The sequence below is a fragment of the Lissotriton vulgaris genome, chromosome 10 (assembly GCF_964263255.1).
Source record: "Lissotriton vulgaris chromosome 10, aLisVul1.2, whole genome shotgun sequence".
Lineage (NCBI taxonomy): Eukaryota > Metazoa > Chordata > Amphibia > Caudata > Salamandridae > Lissotriton > Lissotriton vulgaris.
In genome coordinates this window covers 372,092,651-372,108,174 of record NC_141698.1, presented here as the reverse complement: position 1 = coordinate 372,108,174, position 15,524 = coordinate 372,092,651, and the positions used below count along the sequence as shown (strand labels likewise).

General features: G+C 50.1%; 1 protein-coding gene across 1 annotated transcript in view; it reads left to right on the top strand.

Annotated features, from left to right (window-relative positions):
- The window catches only part of DNAAF8 (dynein axonemal assembly factor 8), a 1,006,155-nt gene that overhangs the window by 614,292 nt on the left and 376,339 nt on the right, over nt 1–15,524 (top strand). The gene's annotated exons all lie outside the window — the stretch shown is intronic.

The window sequence follows — 15,524 nt, the reverse complement described above, 5'->3', positions numbered from 1 at the left end:
CAGTTGGGAGTTTAAGAGTGGCCATTTGCACTCGTCTGACCCTCATGCAAAATAAACTCACTCAGTATTGATTGAATCCAAGTCCCAAAAAAAGGAACGAGGGACTGTTAAGGAACAATTGACAAACAAGCACTGGCGTTGCCAATAGGTCTCGCAGTAGGAAAGTTGGAGCTATTACAATTGCAAATAACAATGCCTTTTATTTTTGTTTTCATTTTAAAAACATAAAGGGCTTTGTCATTTACAAAACCAATAGCTCCAACTTTCCTACTGCGAGACCTATTGTGCACTGCACAGAGCGGGTGTGTGAGTGGCTTTGAGTGAGTTGCGTTGCGTGGGTGAGTGGCGTTGCATGTGTGAGTGTTGTTGCGTGGGTGAGTGGCGTTGCGTGGGTGAGTAGCGTTGCGTGGGTGAGTGGCGTTGCGTGTGTGAGTTGCGTTGCGTGTGTGAGTGGCATTGCATGGGTGAGTGTGGCGTTGCGTGTGTGAGAGTGGGCTTGCGTGGGTATGAGTGGCGTTGTGTGTCTGAAAGTCGTGCTGTGTGGGTAAAAGTGGCACTGCGTGGGTGTGAGTGGATTTGCGTGAGTGAGTGGCGTTGCGTGGGTGAGTGGTGTTGCGTGGGTGAGTGGTGTTGCGTGGGTGAGTGGCGTTGCGTGGGTCAGTGGCATTGCGTTTGTGAGTGGCGTTGCGTGTGTGAGTGGCGTTGCATGTGTGAGTGGCGTTGCGTGTGTGAGTGGCGTTGCATGTGTGAGTGGCGCTGCATGTGTGAGTGGCGTTGCATATGTGAGTGGTGTTGCATGTGTGAGTGGCGTTGCATGTGTGAGTGGCGTTGCATGTGTGAGTGGCGTTGCGTGTGTGAGTGGCGTTGCGTGTGTGAGTGGCGTTGCGTAAATGAGTGGCGTTGCGTGGATGAGTGGCGTTGCGTGGATGAGTGGCGTTGCGTGGATGAGTGGGGTTGCGTGGGTGAGTTGTGTTGCATGTGTGAGTGGTGTTGCTTGGGTGAGTGGCGTTGCTTGGGTGAGTGTGGCATTGCGTGGGTGATAGTGGGCTTGCGTGGGTGTGAGTGGCGTTGCGTGTCTGAAAGTGGTGCTGTGTGGGTGAAAGTGGCACTGCGTGGGTGTGAGTGGCTTTGCGTTAGTGAGTGAGTGGCGTTGCGTGGGTGAGTGGCGTTGCATGTGTGAGTGGCGTTGCGTGGGTGAGTGGCGTTGCATGTGTGAGTGGCGTTGCGTGGATGAGTGGCGTTGCTTGGATGAGTGGCGTTGGGTGGATGAGTTATGTTATGTTATGTTAAGTGAAACTTCTTAAGCGCACTAACACCAGAGGTTTCTTGGCGCTAACTGACAGAACAAAGACAGAATCCCAAGGCAGAAACTAACCGGTGCTGGAGAACAGAAAAGTTTTTAAAAGCTTCCTGAAATGGAGTAAGGAACCATTAGATTTAATGACTATTGGAAGAGAATTCCAGAATTTAGGTGCGAGGTGGGCAAAGCGATGGCCCCCAACCTTGCTGGTTTTGACTTTCGGAGTGACAAGTAGGTGATGATGAGCTGACCGAAGGTTACGTGCAGGTTGGTACGGAGTGATCAGTGAGTTAAGAAAGGCAGGACTGGTGCAGTGGAGGGATTTGAACGTAAGACAGCCCAACTTAAAGGCCGCCCTCCATTCTACTGGCAGCCAATGGAGCTTATGAAGCAAGGGCTTCGCAGACTGCCATTTTGGGACTTTGAAAATAAGACGGGCTGCCTGGTTCTGCACAACCTGGAGACGGCCCACAAGAGAACATGGGAGCCCGTGATAAAGGGAATTAGAAAAGTCCAGGCGGGAAAGAACCAGGGACATGACAACCTGGGCCAGTGCCGCATGTGGTAGTAGGTGCCTGATCTTCCGGATCTTTCGGAGCTGGAACATACATGAAGAGATCGTGGCACCTACTTGGGCTTTAAGCGAGAGCTCGGCATCGATTGTCACTCCAAGGCTCTTCACCGTCTTGGTCGGAGCAGGAGGGGGGCCAAGCTCAATGGGCTGCGTGGGGTTGCGTGGATGAGTGGGGTTGCGTGGATGAGTTGCGTTGCGTGTGTGAGTGGTGTTGCTTGGGTGAGTGGCGTTGCTTGGGTGAGTGTGGCATTGCTTGGGTGATAGTGGGCTTGCGTGGGTGTGAGTGGCGTTGCGTGTCTGAAAGTGGTGCTGTGTGGGTGAAAGTGGCACTGCGTGGGTGTGAGTGGCTTTGCGTGAGTGAGTGAGTGGCGTTGCGTGGGTGAGTGGCGTTGCATGTGTGAGTGGCGTTGCGTGGGTGAGTGGCGTTGCATGTGTGAGTGGCGTTGCGTGGATTAGTGGCGTTGCGTGGATGAGTGGGGTTGCGTGGATGAGTGGGGTTGCGTGGATGAGTGGGGTTGCGTGGGTGAGTTGTGTTGCGTGTGTGAGTGGTGTTGCTTGGGTGAGTGGCGTTGCTTGGGTGAGTGTGGCATTGCGTGGGTGATGGTGGGCTTGCGTGGGTGTGAGTGGCGTTGTGTGTCTGAAAGTGGTGCTGTGTGGGTGAAAGTGGCACTGCGTGGGTGTGAGTGGCTTTGCGTGAGTGAGTGAGTGGCGTTGCATGGGTGAGTGGGGTTGCGTGGGTGAGTGGCGTTGCATGTGTGAGTGGCGTTGCGTGGATGAGTGGCGTTGCGTGGATGAGTGGGGTTGCGTGGATGAGTTGCATTGCGTGTGTGAGTGGTGTTGCTTGGGTGAGTGGCGTTGCGTGGGTGAGTGTGGTGTTGCGTGGATGATAGTGGGCTTGCGTGGGTGTGAGTGGCGTTGCGTGTCTGAAAGTGGTGCTGTGTGGGTGAAAGTGGCACTGCGTGGGTGTGGGTGGCTTTGCGTGAGTGAGTGAGTGGCGTTGCGTGGGTGAGTGGCGTTGCATGTGTGAGTGGCGTTGCGTGGGTGAGTGGCGTTGCATGTGTGAGTGGCGTTGCGTGGATGAGTGGCGTTGCGTGGATGAGTGGCGTTGCGTGGATGAGTGGGGTTGCGTGGATGAGTGGGGTTGCGTGGATGAGTTGCGTTGCGTGTGTGAGTGGTGTGCTTGGGTGAGTGGCGTTGCGTGGGTGAGTGTGGTGTTGCGTGGATGATAGTGGGCTTGCGTGGGTGTGAGTGGCGTTGCGTGTCTGTAAGTGTTGCTGTGTGGGTGAAAGTGGCACAGAGCCTTTGATGTGGCCTGGCGCAGGAGAAATGCTGCTAATTAAATATAAAAAGTGTTTAGGGAGTCACGGCTGCCGAGAGTAACAAGGCAGTGCTGGGAGGGGGGCTGCGCACCAACTGAAGTGCTCTGGTTGCACGGCCTGCGGCCGGCCGTGTGAAGTGATAAGCCTTTGAAGTACACAGGCATGCTGTGACAGAGGTGTGAGAGGTCTGGCAGGGAACAGATGGCCTGGCTGTGAAGCAGGGGGCGGGGCAGCGCTGGGGAAGCCTGTGGGAGGGTGATTGATGCCTTTGATGTGGGGAGGGAGGAGAGCCTTTTGCGAGCCTGCAGGAGAAATGCTGCCGATGCGCGTGCATGTTTAATCACGTGATTCACGTGAACTTAAAGAAAACCGCGGCTGAAAGCCCGTGGTTTGAAGAGGATTTTGGCCACTTGAATTCTCGTTCCCTCAATGCGCTTGCGCGCATTGTAGGTCACGAGAACTAAAAAACACAGAAGGCGGGAAGTGCTAACATTTTAATCAAAGCTATCTGACCCATGACTGATAGAGGTAATGTTGACCAAACGGCAAATTGCGTCTTCAGTGACTGAAGTGCTCTGCCTGTGTTAAAATCCTGTAAATCCTCCAGTATATAATATACATTAATCCTGAAGTATTTGAATTTGACCAGTTCTCCAGTAAGTCGAGAATCTAGAGGAAGAGAAGTTGGGATTGCGTAACCAGAGCTGAGGGAAATGATGCAGGATTTTGACCATTAACTTTGAGTCCAGCGATCCCTGTGAAATCTGCTGAAAAATGAGCTACTGGGTAAGATCTAGTTGGGCATCTCAACCACAAAGAGTATATTGTCAGCATTTAGTGATGCTGTATAGAGGGTAGTCCTAATATTTATATCCCAGTGTGTTTCCTGATGTCTCACTTGGATCGCCAGTGGTTCCATTGCTATTGCAAAAAGCAATGGTGAGAGAGGGCATCTTTTGCGGGTGCCTCTGCCTATGTAAAAGAAGTGTGAGATACACTGCCCTATCTTTCAGGACCTCTAGCATATAATCCCAGCGAAGAGAGTTGGAGACCCTCTCCAGATCTAGGGCAATATATGCAGTCCTCTGGAAGTTATCCGAAGAACTTGCTATGACATCCCAAATGCTTCGTAGGTTATGTGAGGTGCTGCGACCTGGAATGAAGCCCATTTGATCTGAGTGGATCAAGGAGGTAAGAAGTGGAAGCAATCGATTAGTCAGAAATTTAGTGAGGATCTTCAACATTAAGTATTGATAATGGACCATAAGAAGACAATGCCATCGAGTATTTGTGGGGTTTAAGTTTCGTAGAAATTAAGGCTTTGTTTAAGGAGTCTGGCAAGTATCTCCTGTCCAAGGAGGTGGTATAGAGCTGAGGTAGTCTAAGAGCCAGCTGGGGAGCAAAAAAGGGATACATTCGCTTTTGGGGTCTTTACCCCTAGCAGGTTCTTTAAAACCGCTTTGAGGTTTTTGCAGCGACAATGGTAGATCGAAATCTTCTTTAGCTGGAGGAGAGAGCTGAGGCAGGGGTGTGGAATTTATTAAGATATCTACTTGTCCGTGGGGCAAGTTGCTTCATAAATCTACTTGTCCTGTAACTAAATCCACTTGTCCCTTTGGTGCCATGTGGTTCGGAGACAAATTATGGCAGCAATCTCATTATATAAGAGCTCTTATATAGCCTTTCTGGTTATGCCAGGGCTCATACCATAGTAGTTTTTGAATACTAGCAATCCCTTTATGTTGCCACGTTTCTGCGGATCTACATACTGGGACTGAAGGTAGTGGTAAGCAATAGTTCCAGGGTTGGAATTCCCTTTAAGTCTGTGCAAATCTACTGACTTGCATGTTTTAAGGGTTTTCAACAACTCTTCTCTAATCTTTTCCCATACTGAGAAATGTTGTAAATTTACTCCTGACAATGACAGACGTAAACCTTTTTCCAGAGTTGGGAAAAAAGTGGTTGATGGGAAAATGACCATGCAAACACTCTGGTTTTCGCATGAGCAAATCTACACATGCTCAAATATTTTCCGGGAGTACATTTCTTTCCCTACTTCTATAAATTCTTGTAAATTCACGAAAGCCATATAGCTGCACTTAATGCAAGGACATATACCAAGGGTGCACTTTTGAGACTTTCTTTAATAATAGGGACCCTAATTTGGTCTGGCATTAACCACAACCTTTTTGTGTTTATTAAGATTCTCTCTCCCTCTCTCTGTATTGGCTGGCTTCACTGTGAGTGACGGCATTAAGCTCTTTCACAAGGAGTATATTGGCACACAAAGTAGTTTTGTTCAGTGGCAGTAACTAATGTGGCAGTGTGTGCTTTTTTTAGACCAATTTTATTTTTGCTTTTGCCAATGTTTGTTATATTGGCGAGGGCCCGGCAGCTCTCACATCAAGAAGGCTTTACAAAAATCATGTCAAAACAAGTGCAGTATTGGCAAAACTAAAAAGCTGACCACTAATTTCAGACCTACTGGTTTTGCCAATGGATATTTATTTTTATGTTTCTCATAATCTTATTGAAACTGGTTACACTGATTTTTCCAACATGAATATTTTTGGGAAATACTAGCATGCATCAACACATTTTACTAAATGATGCTGCAAAGAAACGGTACCTGAAATTTCACAGTAGTTTAGCAAAATGTTTTTCTACTTTTTATTTTTTTAGGAACATTTTATATTGAAAGCAAAGAGTCATTAATCTTGCACTCAAGCTTCTGCAAATATTTGCATCTAATCCTAGAGCATTCTGGGAGCATTATGCATAGCCTCATATTGCTAAACTTTGAAACCGTGAGTACACATTTTTATACCTTAACCACTGTCAGTAGTGCAGTCAGAACTTACATTTACTTAGAGCGCTCACCCTAATAATAAAGGCTTTCAAGTTTGAACAGCATTAACATAGGCACACATAGGCACACAAATAATAACTTAACTTCAGGTAGTGCCCTTCCCTGGCCCTCATTGTGCTACTGCAAACTGGCAGCCAAAAGGTTTGTGCTGCAGGGGGTTGGGCCTACTTGTCCCAAGGACAAAATATACATTAAAACTTGTTGCACTTGACCCCAAACAGTATGTCCTGGGCGTCGGGCTATAGCAATTCCACATTCCTGGCTGAGGTAATGAAAGCTGTTTGAAAAAAGCAACTATAGTTGCAGGGGCATAAACCTCCAGGGGTGTAACAAAAGTCTCATAGTAGGTGCAAAATGCATTATTAATGGTTGATTGGGAAGTCTGGGTTTCATAACTAGGAGAGACAGTCTAACTGGATTACAACTTTGTGGCCTCGGTCTGGCAAGGTGGGCCAAAAGCTGAGCCACTCTATCACCTTGTTTGTGAGACCTGGCCCTGTAGGCATTATAATCAAAGCAGAGTAATTTTACTATGGTGTAAAAGAGGGAGTGGTTAATGCCCATTGCTCTGTCTGGATGGGAAGGTAGCAACTGCTCAGCGGAGCGTAGTAAGGTTTCTAGGTGAGTGAGCTCTTCTACTAATACCTTTCATACTCCTAGCACCAATTTATGGCAGAACCCACGAGTGACCACTTTGAAGGCTACCAATTCTGCCAAATGGAATGAGGCTATGCCCTCATGATTAGTAAAATAGGCATTTATATAGTCATGTATTGAGTGGGGAAACACTTTGTCATCGAGTAATGTTAACTGTAAACCCAGGTTGTGATCAATGCCATTTGCCATCCCCAAGTTAAACCTACCTTTACAGGGATATGGTCCAACAGCGTCTTGGCATAAGAGGTAGTGACTTTACATGAGTGAATGTCTAGGCTGGCTACATGCTTATCTATTCTGGAGTAGCTGAAGTAACCTCGAGAATAATAGGAGTAATCCCTCCGGGATGGAAACTTTAAGTGCCATATATTGTCTAATTGCCATCCATGGAGCCATGCTCCGCAGCCTTTGATGCTGAGATGGCTGAGGACTGTGGGAGCGGGGGCATAGAGTGGTCTAGAGAAGTATTCAACACACACTTAAAGTCTCCTCCCAGCACCCATTGTATTCCAGCCCAATCGAGCCAACAGTGTGACAAAGCAGCAACTAGTCTGTGCAATATTTGGGGTGTAAATGCCTCTGAGTAGCAAGCAGAAGCCTTTTAGTAGTCCCTGGAGTAATACATATTGGTTGTCCACATCTATCTTGGTGGCTTTAACTACTCCTCCAGCATAAGCAGAGAAGGAAGTCCCAAAGACTTGACCTCACCATGTATTGCAAAGTTTGGAGACCCCAGGGGCAAGTAAGTGAGTTTCTTGTGGAGTAGCTATATCTTCTTTCCATTGGATCAAAGAGGATTTAATTTTGAGGCATTTATGACGATAATTCATCATCCTCACATTCCACGTCTGTAATTCATGTTGACTCACAAATGGTATGAGGAAAAGAACCAAAGAGTCACGTGATGAGTGCTGTGCTGACCGAGATGGAAACTATGAGACCGAAAAGGTCGGTTGTGACAAGGTAGTTCTGGTGCCCTAAGAGTATAAGTCATCTGAGTGAGAGCAACGCCCAACAAAACAATGCCCACAACAAAACAAAGAGCTTTGTCTCCAGCGACGTAGTCTCAGAATTGTCATCCAAGACTCTGTTTACAATAGGGTCCTGAGCTAATGTGATCAGTAAAGAGGGCAGCGACAGACCCCTAGAGCTAGTTCCAGGTTGATTGTGGGTCTGGGAAGAAATGGACTGTGGAAGTGGAGAAGTATGGCTCACTGGTTAGAGCAGGCAGACCCTGAAGCAGAGGTCAGACCCGGGACCAGGGTTCAATTCCCGACGCGGCAGGGTCTTGAGCTCAAATGTCCATGGACTCGATAATTCTCGCTTCGGTGCCTGACCTAATCATGGGTTCACACTCTGCAACTCTGGGCATTAAGCTTGCTTAATCTCCACAACGGCCCCCCCGCGGCGGGATGCCTGGCTTTCACCTTGGGGATGCCCTGTAGGGGCTATCTCACAGGGAAAAACCAGGACGGGTTCCCAAGGCAAGCGCGGAGATACCCCTTCAGGGGTCGATTCTGGCGCTATATTAGAATATAATAATAATAATAATAATGAGTTCTCTGGTGAGCTGAAACTCGTAGTTTAACAGATAAAAGTAATGCATATTTGTATCCCACGGAGCCCAAAATCTTTTTGGCCTTCAGAAAAGAAGAGCATTTAAGTTGGATGGTAGGTGCGTAGTCAGGGACCATCATAACTTTAGCATTATTAACTCTAATTTGGTCCTTTTTCGGACAATTTCAGATCTCACTCATTGAAATTGAGCAGCCGTGCTATCAATGGCCAGAAGCTACCAGCTTCCGCAGCCAATTCATCGTGAAACAGGGGTTCCTCTCCCTCCATCCCCACCTGGAGGCCAATAAGACAAATATTATTGCTGTATGACCATCCCTCCGTGTCGTCAAGTCTACCTTCCATAATTTTCAAGTGCTCCAGCACAAGTTTGGTTTGCTGTGATAGGTCCTGGGTACTGGGAGTGAGGGTATCAATAGCCGAAGCGTTATCAGCCACTTTCTTCGTTAGCCTCTTTTGATTTTTCTCAGAGTATGGTAGAGTCTATAGTCAAAGCATGCACTTTGTAGTGCAGCCTGAGAGTCCATGATCGCCGTCAGGAGGGCAACCAATGTCACTGGATGTAGGGAGGAGGCCTCAAGAGAAGGATCTGATGAAGCCATGGTTGTGGTGGTTGTCTCCAGGCGTGTGCTGGCCATTGGCTGCGGTGTGTCCCTCTGCATGCCATGTGTTCTGCCCATATGTAGCACTGATCTCTAAATGGTAGGCATTTGGTATGTAGAATATAATACAGCATTAGAGCTAAGCTAGCACGTGATATGACTAAGGCCTCCAACCCGCCTCATACCCCTTTAATGTTCCGGAACACAGTGGGGAGCATGGGCGTTAGGGCCCCCCCAGTGGAGGGCGGTGTCAGGTGGCAGGAAATGGTGATCAGGAGTCTTATGTAGATATGAGGCAAAGTCCCAATGATATGCAGCCAGTTCAATAGGTCGTTGAGGATTCCATTGAATTCTAGGGTAACATACAAAATCCGGGGAGTTCCTATATCTTCAATGGGCCCACCTTACCCCAAGAACTATTGACAGAGGGGCACAAGCAGCCCAAACTGCAGCTGGTCCATAGGCCCAGAAAGGAAGCATGTAGGGGTTGGGAAGTAGCAGCATCCGTTTTAGGGCCTAGAGGGATCAAAGTAAAAGTCACTCACCCACAGTGAGCCCTCTGTAGGCCCCCATACTCTCTGGTGGACCTGCAACCCTGCGCCGTCCGTGAGGCGCTGGGTAGGAGTAGCTGCTCTCCATGGCCCAACCAAGGTACGTCGTGAACCGGCTGGAGGAGAGTAACAGAGGGCCACAACCATTGCTTTGTGCAGCCCTTTCGTGTAATCTTAGGCTCCAAGGGACAAGAACAGAACCCTGCAGGGGCGCTGCAGGCTATGTGCCAGCTGGTGAAGGTGCGGTCTTGGCACGTCTGCCATATTTCCAGAGGCCTCAAAGAAGCACGGCTCTCAACCCAATTCCTACACGCCCACTAGGGGATGTAGTAAGGCTAGTGGGCATCTTGGAACCTGTACTTCACTCTAAAGCTTGTCTGGGCCGCCTGGGGGCTCGGATGGCTCCCTCCATCGGTGTAGTGCCAGGATTGTGCAAACTATGTCAGAACATTTGTAAAGCGCACTGCTTACCCGTGAGGGTCTCAAGGCGCTGGAGGGGAAGCTGCTACTGCCCGAATAGCCAGGTATTGAGGAGTCTTCTGAAGGTTAGCAGGTCCTGGGTCTGCCGTAGGAGGATGGGGAGGGTGTTCCAGGTCTTGGCGGCGAGGTGGGAGAACGATCTGCCACCGGAGGTCGCTCTTCAGATGCGGGGGATGGTGGCGAGGGCGAGGTTGGTGGAGCAGGCGGTTGGGGGTGTAGAAGGTGTGTCTTCTGTTGAGATATGCTGGTCCGGTGTTGTAGAGTGCCTTGTGTGGTGGGTGAGGAGCTTGAAGGTGATTGCCTTGTTGACGGGGAGCCAGTGCAGGTCTCTCAGGTGGCGGGTGATGTGGCTGCGGCGAGGGATGTCAAGGATCAGGCGTGCAGAGGCATTTCGAATGCGTTGAAGTCGTTTCAGGAGTTTGGCCGAGGCTCCTGTGTAGAGGGCATTTCCGTAGTCCAGCCTGCTGCTGACGAGCGCCTGGGTGACCGTTCTTCTTGTTTCTGTGGGGATCCACCTGTAGATCTTGCGGAGCATGCGGAGCGTGTTGAAGCAGGAGGACGAAACGGCGTTGACCTGCTTTGTCATGGAGAGAGTAGAGTCGAGGATGAACCCCAGGTTGCGTGCGTGGTCGGTGGGTGTTGGAGCTGTTCCCAGTGCGGTCGGCCAACAGGAGTCATCCAAGGCAGAGGGGGTGGAACCGAGGATGAGGACTTCCATCTAGTCTTCGTTTAGCTTTAGTCGGCTGTTCTTCATCCACTAAACAACAGCTTTCATCCCTTCATTGAGGTTGGTTTTGACTGTGAGGGGATCATTGGTGAGAGAGATGATCAGCTGGGTGTCGTCGGCGTGGGAGTTGATGTTGAGGTCGTGCAGTCGGGTGACGTGGGCGAGCGGTGCCATGTAGATGTTGAACAATGTCGGGCTGAGGGATGAGCCCTGGGATATGCCGCAGATGATCTCTGTGGCTTCAGAGCGGAATGGTGGGAGGCGGACGCTCTGGGTTCTGCCGGAGGGGAAGGAGGTGGTCCAGTCCAAAGCCTTGTCTCGGATCCCAGCATCGTGGACGTGGAGGTGTTTTCGTAGGATGCGGTGGCAGACAGTGTTGAAGGCAGCTGACAGGTCCAGGAGGATGAGGGCTGCGGTTTCTCCATTGTCCAGCAGGGCCCTGATGTCATCGGTGGCGGTGATGAGGGCAGTTTCGGTGCTGCGGTTGCTGTGGACCCCAGGTGGGAAAAAACGGGTGAGGCAAGGGGTAACAGAAGGCAAAAATGGTGTCACAGGGATAGAAGTGAGGGATACAATATACGAGGGGAGCAATACAGTACACAGGACTACAGTAACAGAGGAATGAAGAAAAAAAACGAGAATCAGCAGTACCTACCTACCGAGGCAGAAGAGCTTCGAACCTTCGGTGGTGGTGGTGAGCGCAGCAGGGACATACCGTCCCACTGGTGGAGCTGAGCGGTGAGGCTGAGCCACCTGCCTGAAGACAGGGTCAAGGCTCCAGTCACCATGCTCAGTGGCTCGCCCACACCCCCTTCGAGCCAGTTCTATGAGCTTTTGTTCACCACCTTACATGGAAAACTGCATTCTTACTGATGGGTACATTGGTTAGAAGAAAAATTTACATTCTTGATCTTGTAAAGAACTGTATTCTGCAGTGACAGTGTTGGAAATGGGGTAGCATGGTGCAGAGCGGGCGGGCCAAACTCCAGAGGACATGTGCAAAGCATCCACGCAGTACACAAAGGCGACACACAAGGCACACCACAAAAAGAGACCACACCAGATTAGGTGAAAAGAATAACTTTTGTATTGGGTCAAACATACAATAGTAATCACAGTAGTCCCTATACTGCGCCAACTGGCGCCAGGGCAATATGTACAAGGGGATTATTTACATGGCAGGGCCAATCGGGCGGCTGTCAGGACCGTTGCGAAGGAATAAAGGATAAACGAAAAAGGTAAGTCTATTAGTCTCAATCCTGCAATGAAGACATAACGCAGTATCATTTATCATAAGGTAGGAACCTGAAGCGTAAACCACAGTGTCATAACACATTAGGCAGGAACTTCTGGAGCTCCGGCAGAAGTTCATTACGCATAAATACAAATAGGCATAAACATTAGCATGGAAAGCATCAAATCAGGGCCTCAAATCAGGAGCCTGGGGCATAAACCTTAGGGAAAAACGTTAGGCACATTAGTATAGGGCCCCGTCCCAATAGGCCCAAGTCACATTTTGCATGCCAATAGGCATAACATCAGCAATATAAGCGTTAGGGGAGAAGCATTAGGTATCCCCATTAGCAGAAACGTACTCCATACAAGGTCAGCAGGGCGAACCTAAGGACACCTGGAACATAACATTGTACGCTGATGGGAGGCATTCTCATGAGCAGATATCGCATTAGGCATACTCATAGGACATTAGGCATAGCTCTGGTATGTCAGGCACTCCGGTACAAACACATTAGGCACTCAAACAGGCTGTAAGGATGTTAACAAGGCCTCCCATCCAACTTCAGCAGTGCACCCTTGGGAATGGTCACAACAATCACTGCTGTCAGTACAGGTTAGTTAACGGTGCCTGGGGGGCTCCTCCCCTGGGTTCCCCTGATGAACAATGCCCCCTACGTGGCCACTGCCCACTGTCCTGCAGGGCAGTTGAATGCAATAGAGTCAGTCCTGGGCCCGCTGGAGCCCCATAAACAACACTGGACCGTGGGAGCCCCCTACTCTGGGGCTCAGGGGCCAGGAACCAATGCCCAAAACAGTTCCCTGCCCTCGTGGATTATGCAGGCGCAGGGGGCAGCAGTTCGCAAGGAAATGCTGGCACCGGGGGGGGGGGGGGGGGGGGGGGGCGGCAATGTGCCTCAACACCTCCCCAACCGCTGTACCACTGAGCTCCACTCACCGGGCTCCTCTTCTGAATTTGGATCCTTTCTGCTGCAGGCTGGGTGGCAGGCGCGGGGCTCTCCCTTCCACCCGGGGCCCCGAGGGTTACTTGCAGCACTCTCTCGAAGGGGGGAGGGGGAGTCGGCTCCCGCTCTCCTAGGGCTTCCTCCGGTTACCACCGATCTTCTCGCTGCTGTGTCCAGCGCGGGGGCATTGACCGGCGTGGTGGGCTCCCCGCTCCAGTCTCGTTCCGCGAACGGGGCTCCCTCGTCACCACCGGAGGCCCACAACACCTCCTTCCGGCTTCTTTCTGCTTCCCGGCAGGCCCCGCCTCCAACAATGACGAGACCCAGGGAGGCCCGTTTTCTGGGCAATGCCTGGCATCCGCACGCCTCTCTCTCCGACTCGCAGCCGCGGCGGTGATCTCTGGCAATCCAGAAGTGCGGGGTGGCCTCCCGCCTTCTGTAAATAAGCAGCCCTCTCTCTGGCCGCACGCGGGGTAGGCTCCTGCTGTAATTCGGAAGTTGGCAGTTCTCCCGGGATGCGGCGGTGCTTCCGGGCAATCTTAACCCGCGGGGTGGGCACCCGCTGGGTTTCTGATTAGGCTGGCACGCGGGGTAGGGACCCGCTGGTAGTTTCACCCGTTCAGGGGCTGCGCACAAGCAGGGTGGGCACACGCGGCAGTTAGTAAAGCGCCGCCAGTACGCGGGGTTGGCACGGGATGCGCGCGTTTAAATAAAAACAGTTCTTCCTGGCCCCAAAGCGCTACTGGGCCACGAAGACAGTGCTCCTCCTCACCGGGGCAATAAGTACATAGCGCCGCCCTAACCAAGCGCCAGCTAGCAGGCCGGGCACAGCCCATCCAAGCGTAGCGCCCACCAAATATAGCGCTCACCTTACGCAAGGCATTAAGGCAGGGTCCCATGAGGCGCTAGGGTGCAGGCAGAGAGCACAGACCAGTCCAATATAACACTGCACTCACCAAGCGCTTGTCAGCAGGCAAGGTTGGGACAGGAGATATCGCTCTTCTTCACTCGTACTTTGATTATAGTGCTCCTTTCTCAGCGCCTAGGCAGGAGAGCAGCAGGCAGTACTAGGCCAGGTCAGCAGTCAGTGGGTACTCCTCAGTACAGGACAGCAGCTCCTCGGAACCATCATCCCCTGTAGCGTGGCATTCCTCCTGGTACAGCAGCCTGTACTCTAGCAGCGGGCTCTCACTGGCCCTGTGGACAGGGGAGGGGTGCAGATTGTCTCTGGGGCCAGCACACAGGCCCATGTGGTGGTACCTCCTGGCAGCAGGTGCCCTCACGCTCATGTCCATGCTCTGACTGAGCACATGGTGGCACAGCCCCCCTATTTATACGCCCCTCACCCCACCTACCAGACAGTGCCAAAAGCTTCTAGAAGCATCTGGGGAACTGGTTCTAACTAGCTCAGGGGGAGTAGTAGAGCACCCTGGATGCCAGGCCTTCCCTCCAAAAGCTGGGATGACTGGGAACCGAACAACTAGACTACTAACCCACCACAGTCAGGTGGCACCACACACAGCCATGGCATCCATTTTAAAAGCGACATTTCACCAGGGTGCATTCTTGCAATGGGGGAATTACAGGTGCGCACACCATTGCATACATTTAACATGGCATCTCACACCACACATGGCCTATACATTTCTGTACCATGGGGGAGACATCCTAAAATAGGGGGGTGAAAAGCGAAAAATTTTGGGAAAAGGGCCAAGTCCAGCACACAGTGACAATATCAACAAACGCTAGGTTCAGATTCACAGTTCTGACGTTTTTTCAATAAATCAAAGTATTTCTCAGTAAACATTTTTTCCAAATTCCATTACAGCAGGAGAAAGAGTGCTGCACTTACTGAATATTAAATCGTCAGAGAACTAAGAATTTCAGTCAAGCCAACTTGTTATTTTTAGCTTATGATCGCCCTAAAAGAGTAGACCTGTAAGAAAGTTATTGAGCCAGACAAATTGTGTCATGTATAACGATGGCTCCCGTCTCTGTGAACATACCACTTTTAGGAACAATCAAGACTCACTCAACAAGAGGTTTGGCAGCAACTACTTATCTTTTTGCTGGAAATTTGCTCAAGCAAATTTGCAAAGCCACAAGGTGGAGAAGGAATGCTCACTCTTGCAAGGCTATACTGCATAAATATACAAGAAAAAAGAGGATGTAGTGGGACAAGCGATGCTTAGAAGACTCTTTTTGTAATGTGAGCCTAATTCCCACCTTTCACTTGTTACTGCTTTAATCATCTTAATTACAGCACGAGAATCTATGAAGGAGCCAATGCTGGAGAAGACAAGCATTTGCAATGCAATAGGTCTCGCATTTGCGAGAGTTTGAGCTATTGGCTTTGTAAATGACAATGCATTTTATTTGTGGTGTTTTGAAAACATGCGAGGGCGCACTTTGTACTTATACTCCTTACTTACAAGATGCAAGGCTGGCAATAACTGCACCTCTTTTACTGCCAGCCTTGCTTCTCATAAGCAAGGACTAGAAGTAAAAAGTGCATGTTTACGCACCCTTTGCAGCTTTTCAACACATATAAATAAAAGGCATTGTCATTTACAATGCCAATAGCTCAAACTCGCAAATGAGACCTATTGCACTGCAAATGCTTGTTTAGTAATCTAATTCACGAAGTGAGACATTTTTTTTTTGCTGCCCGG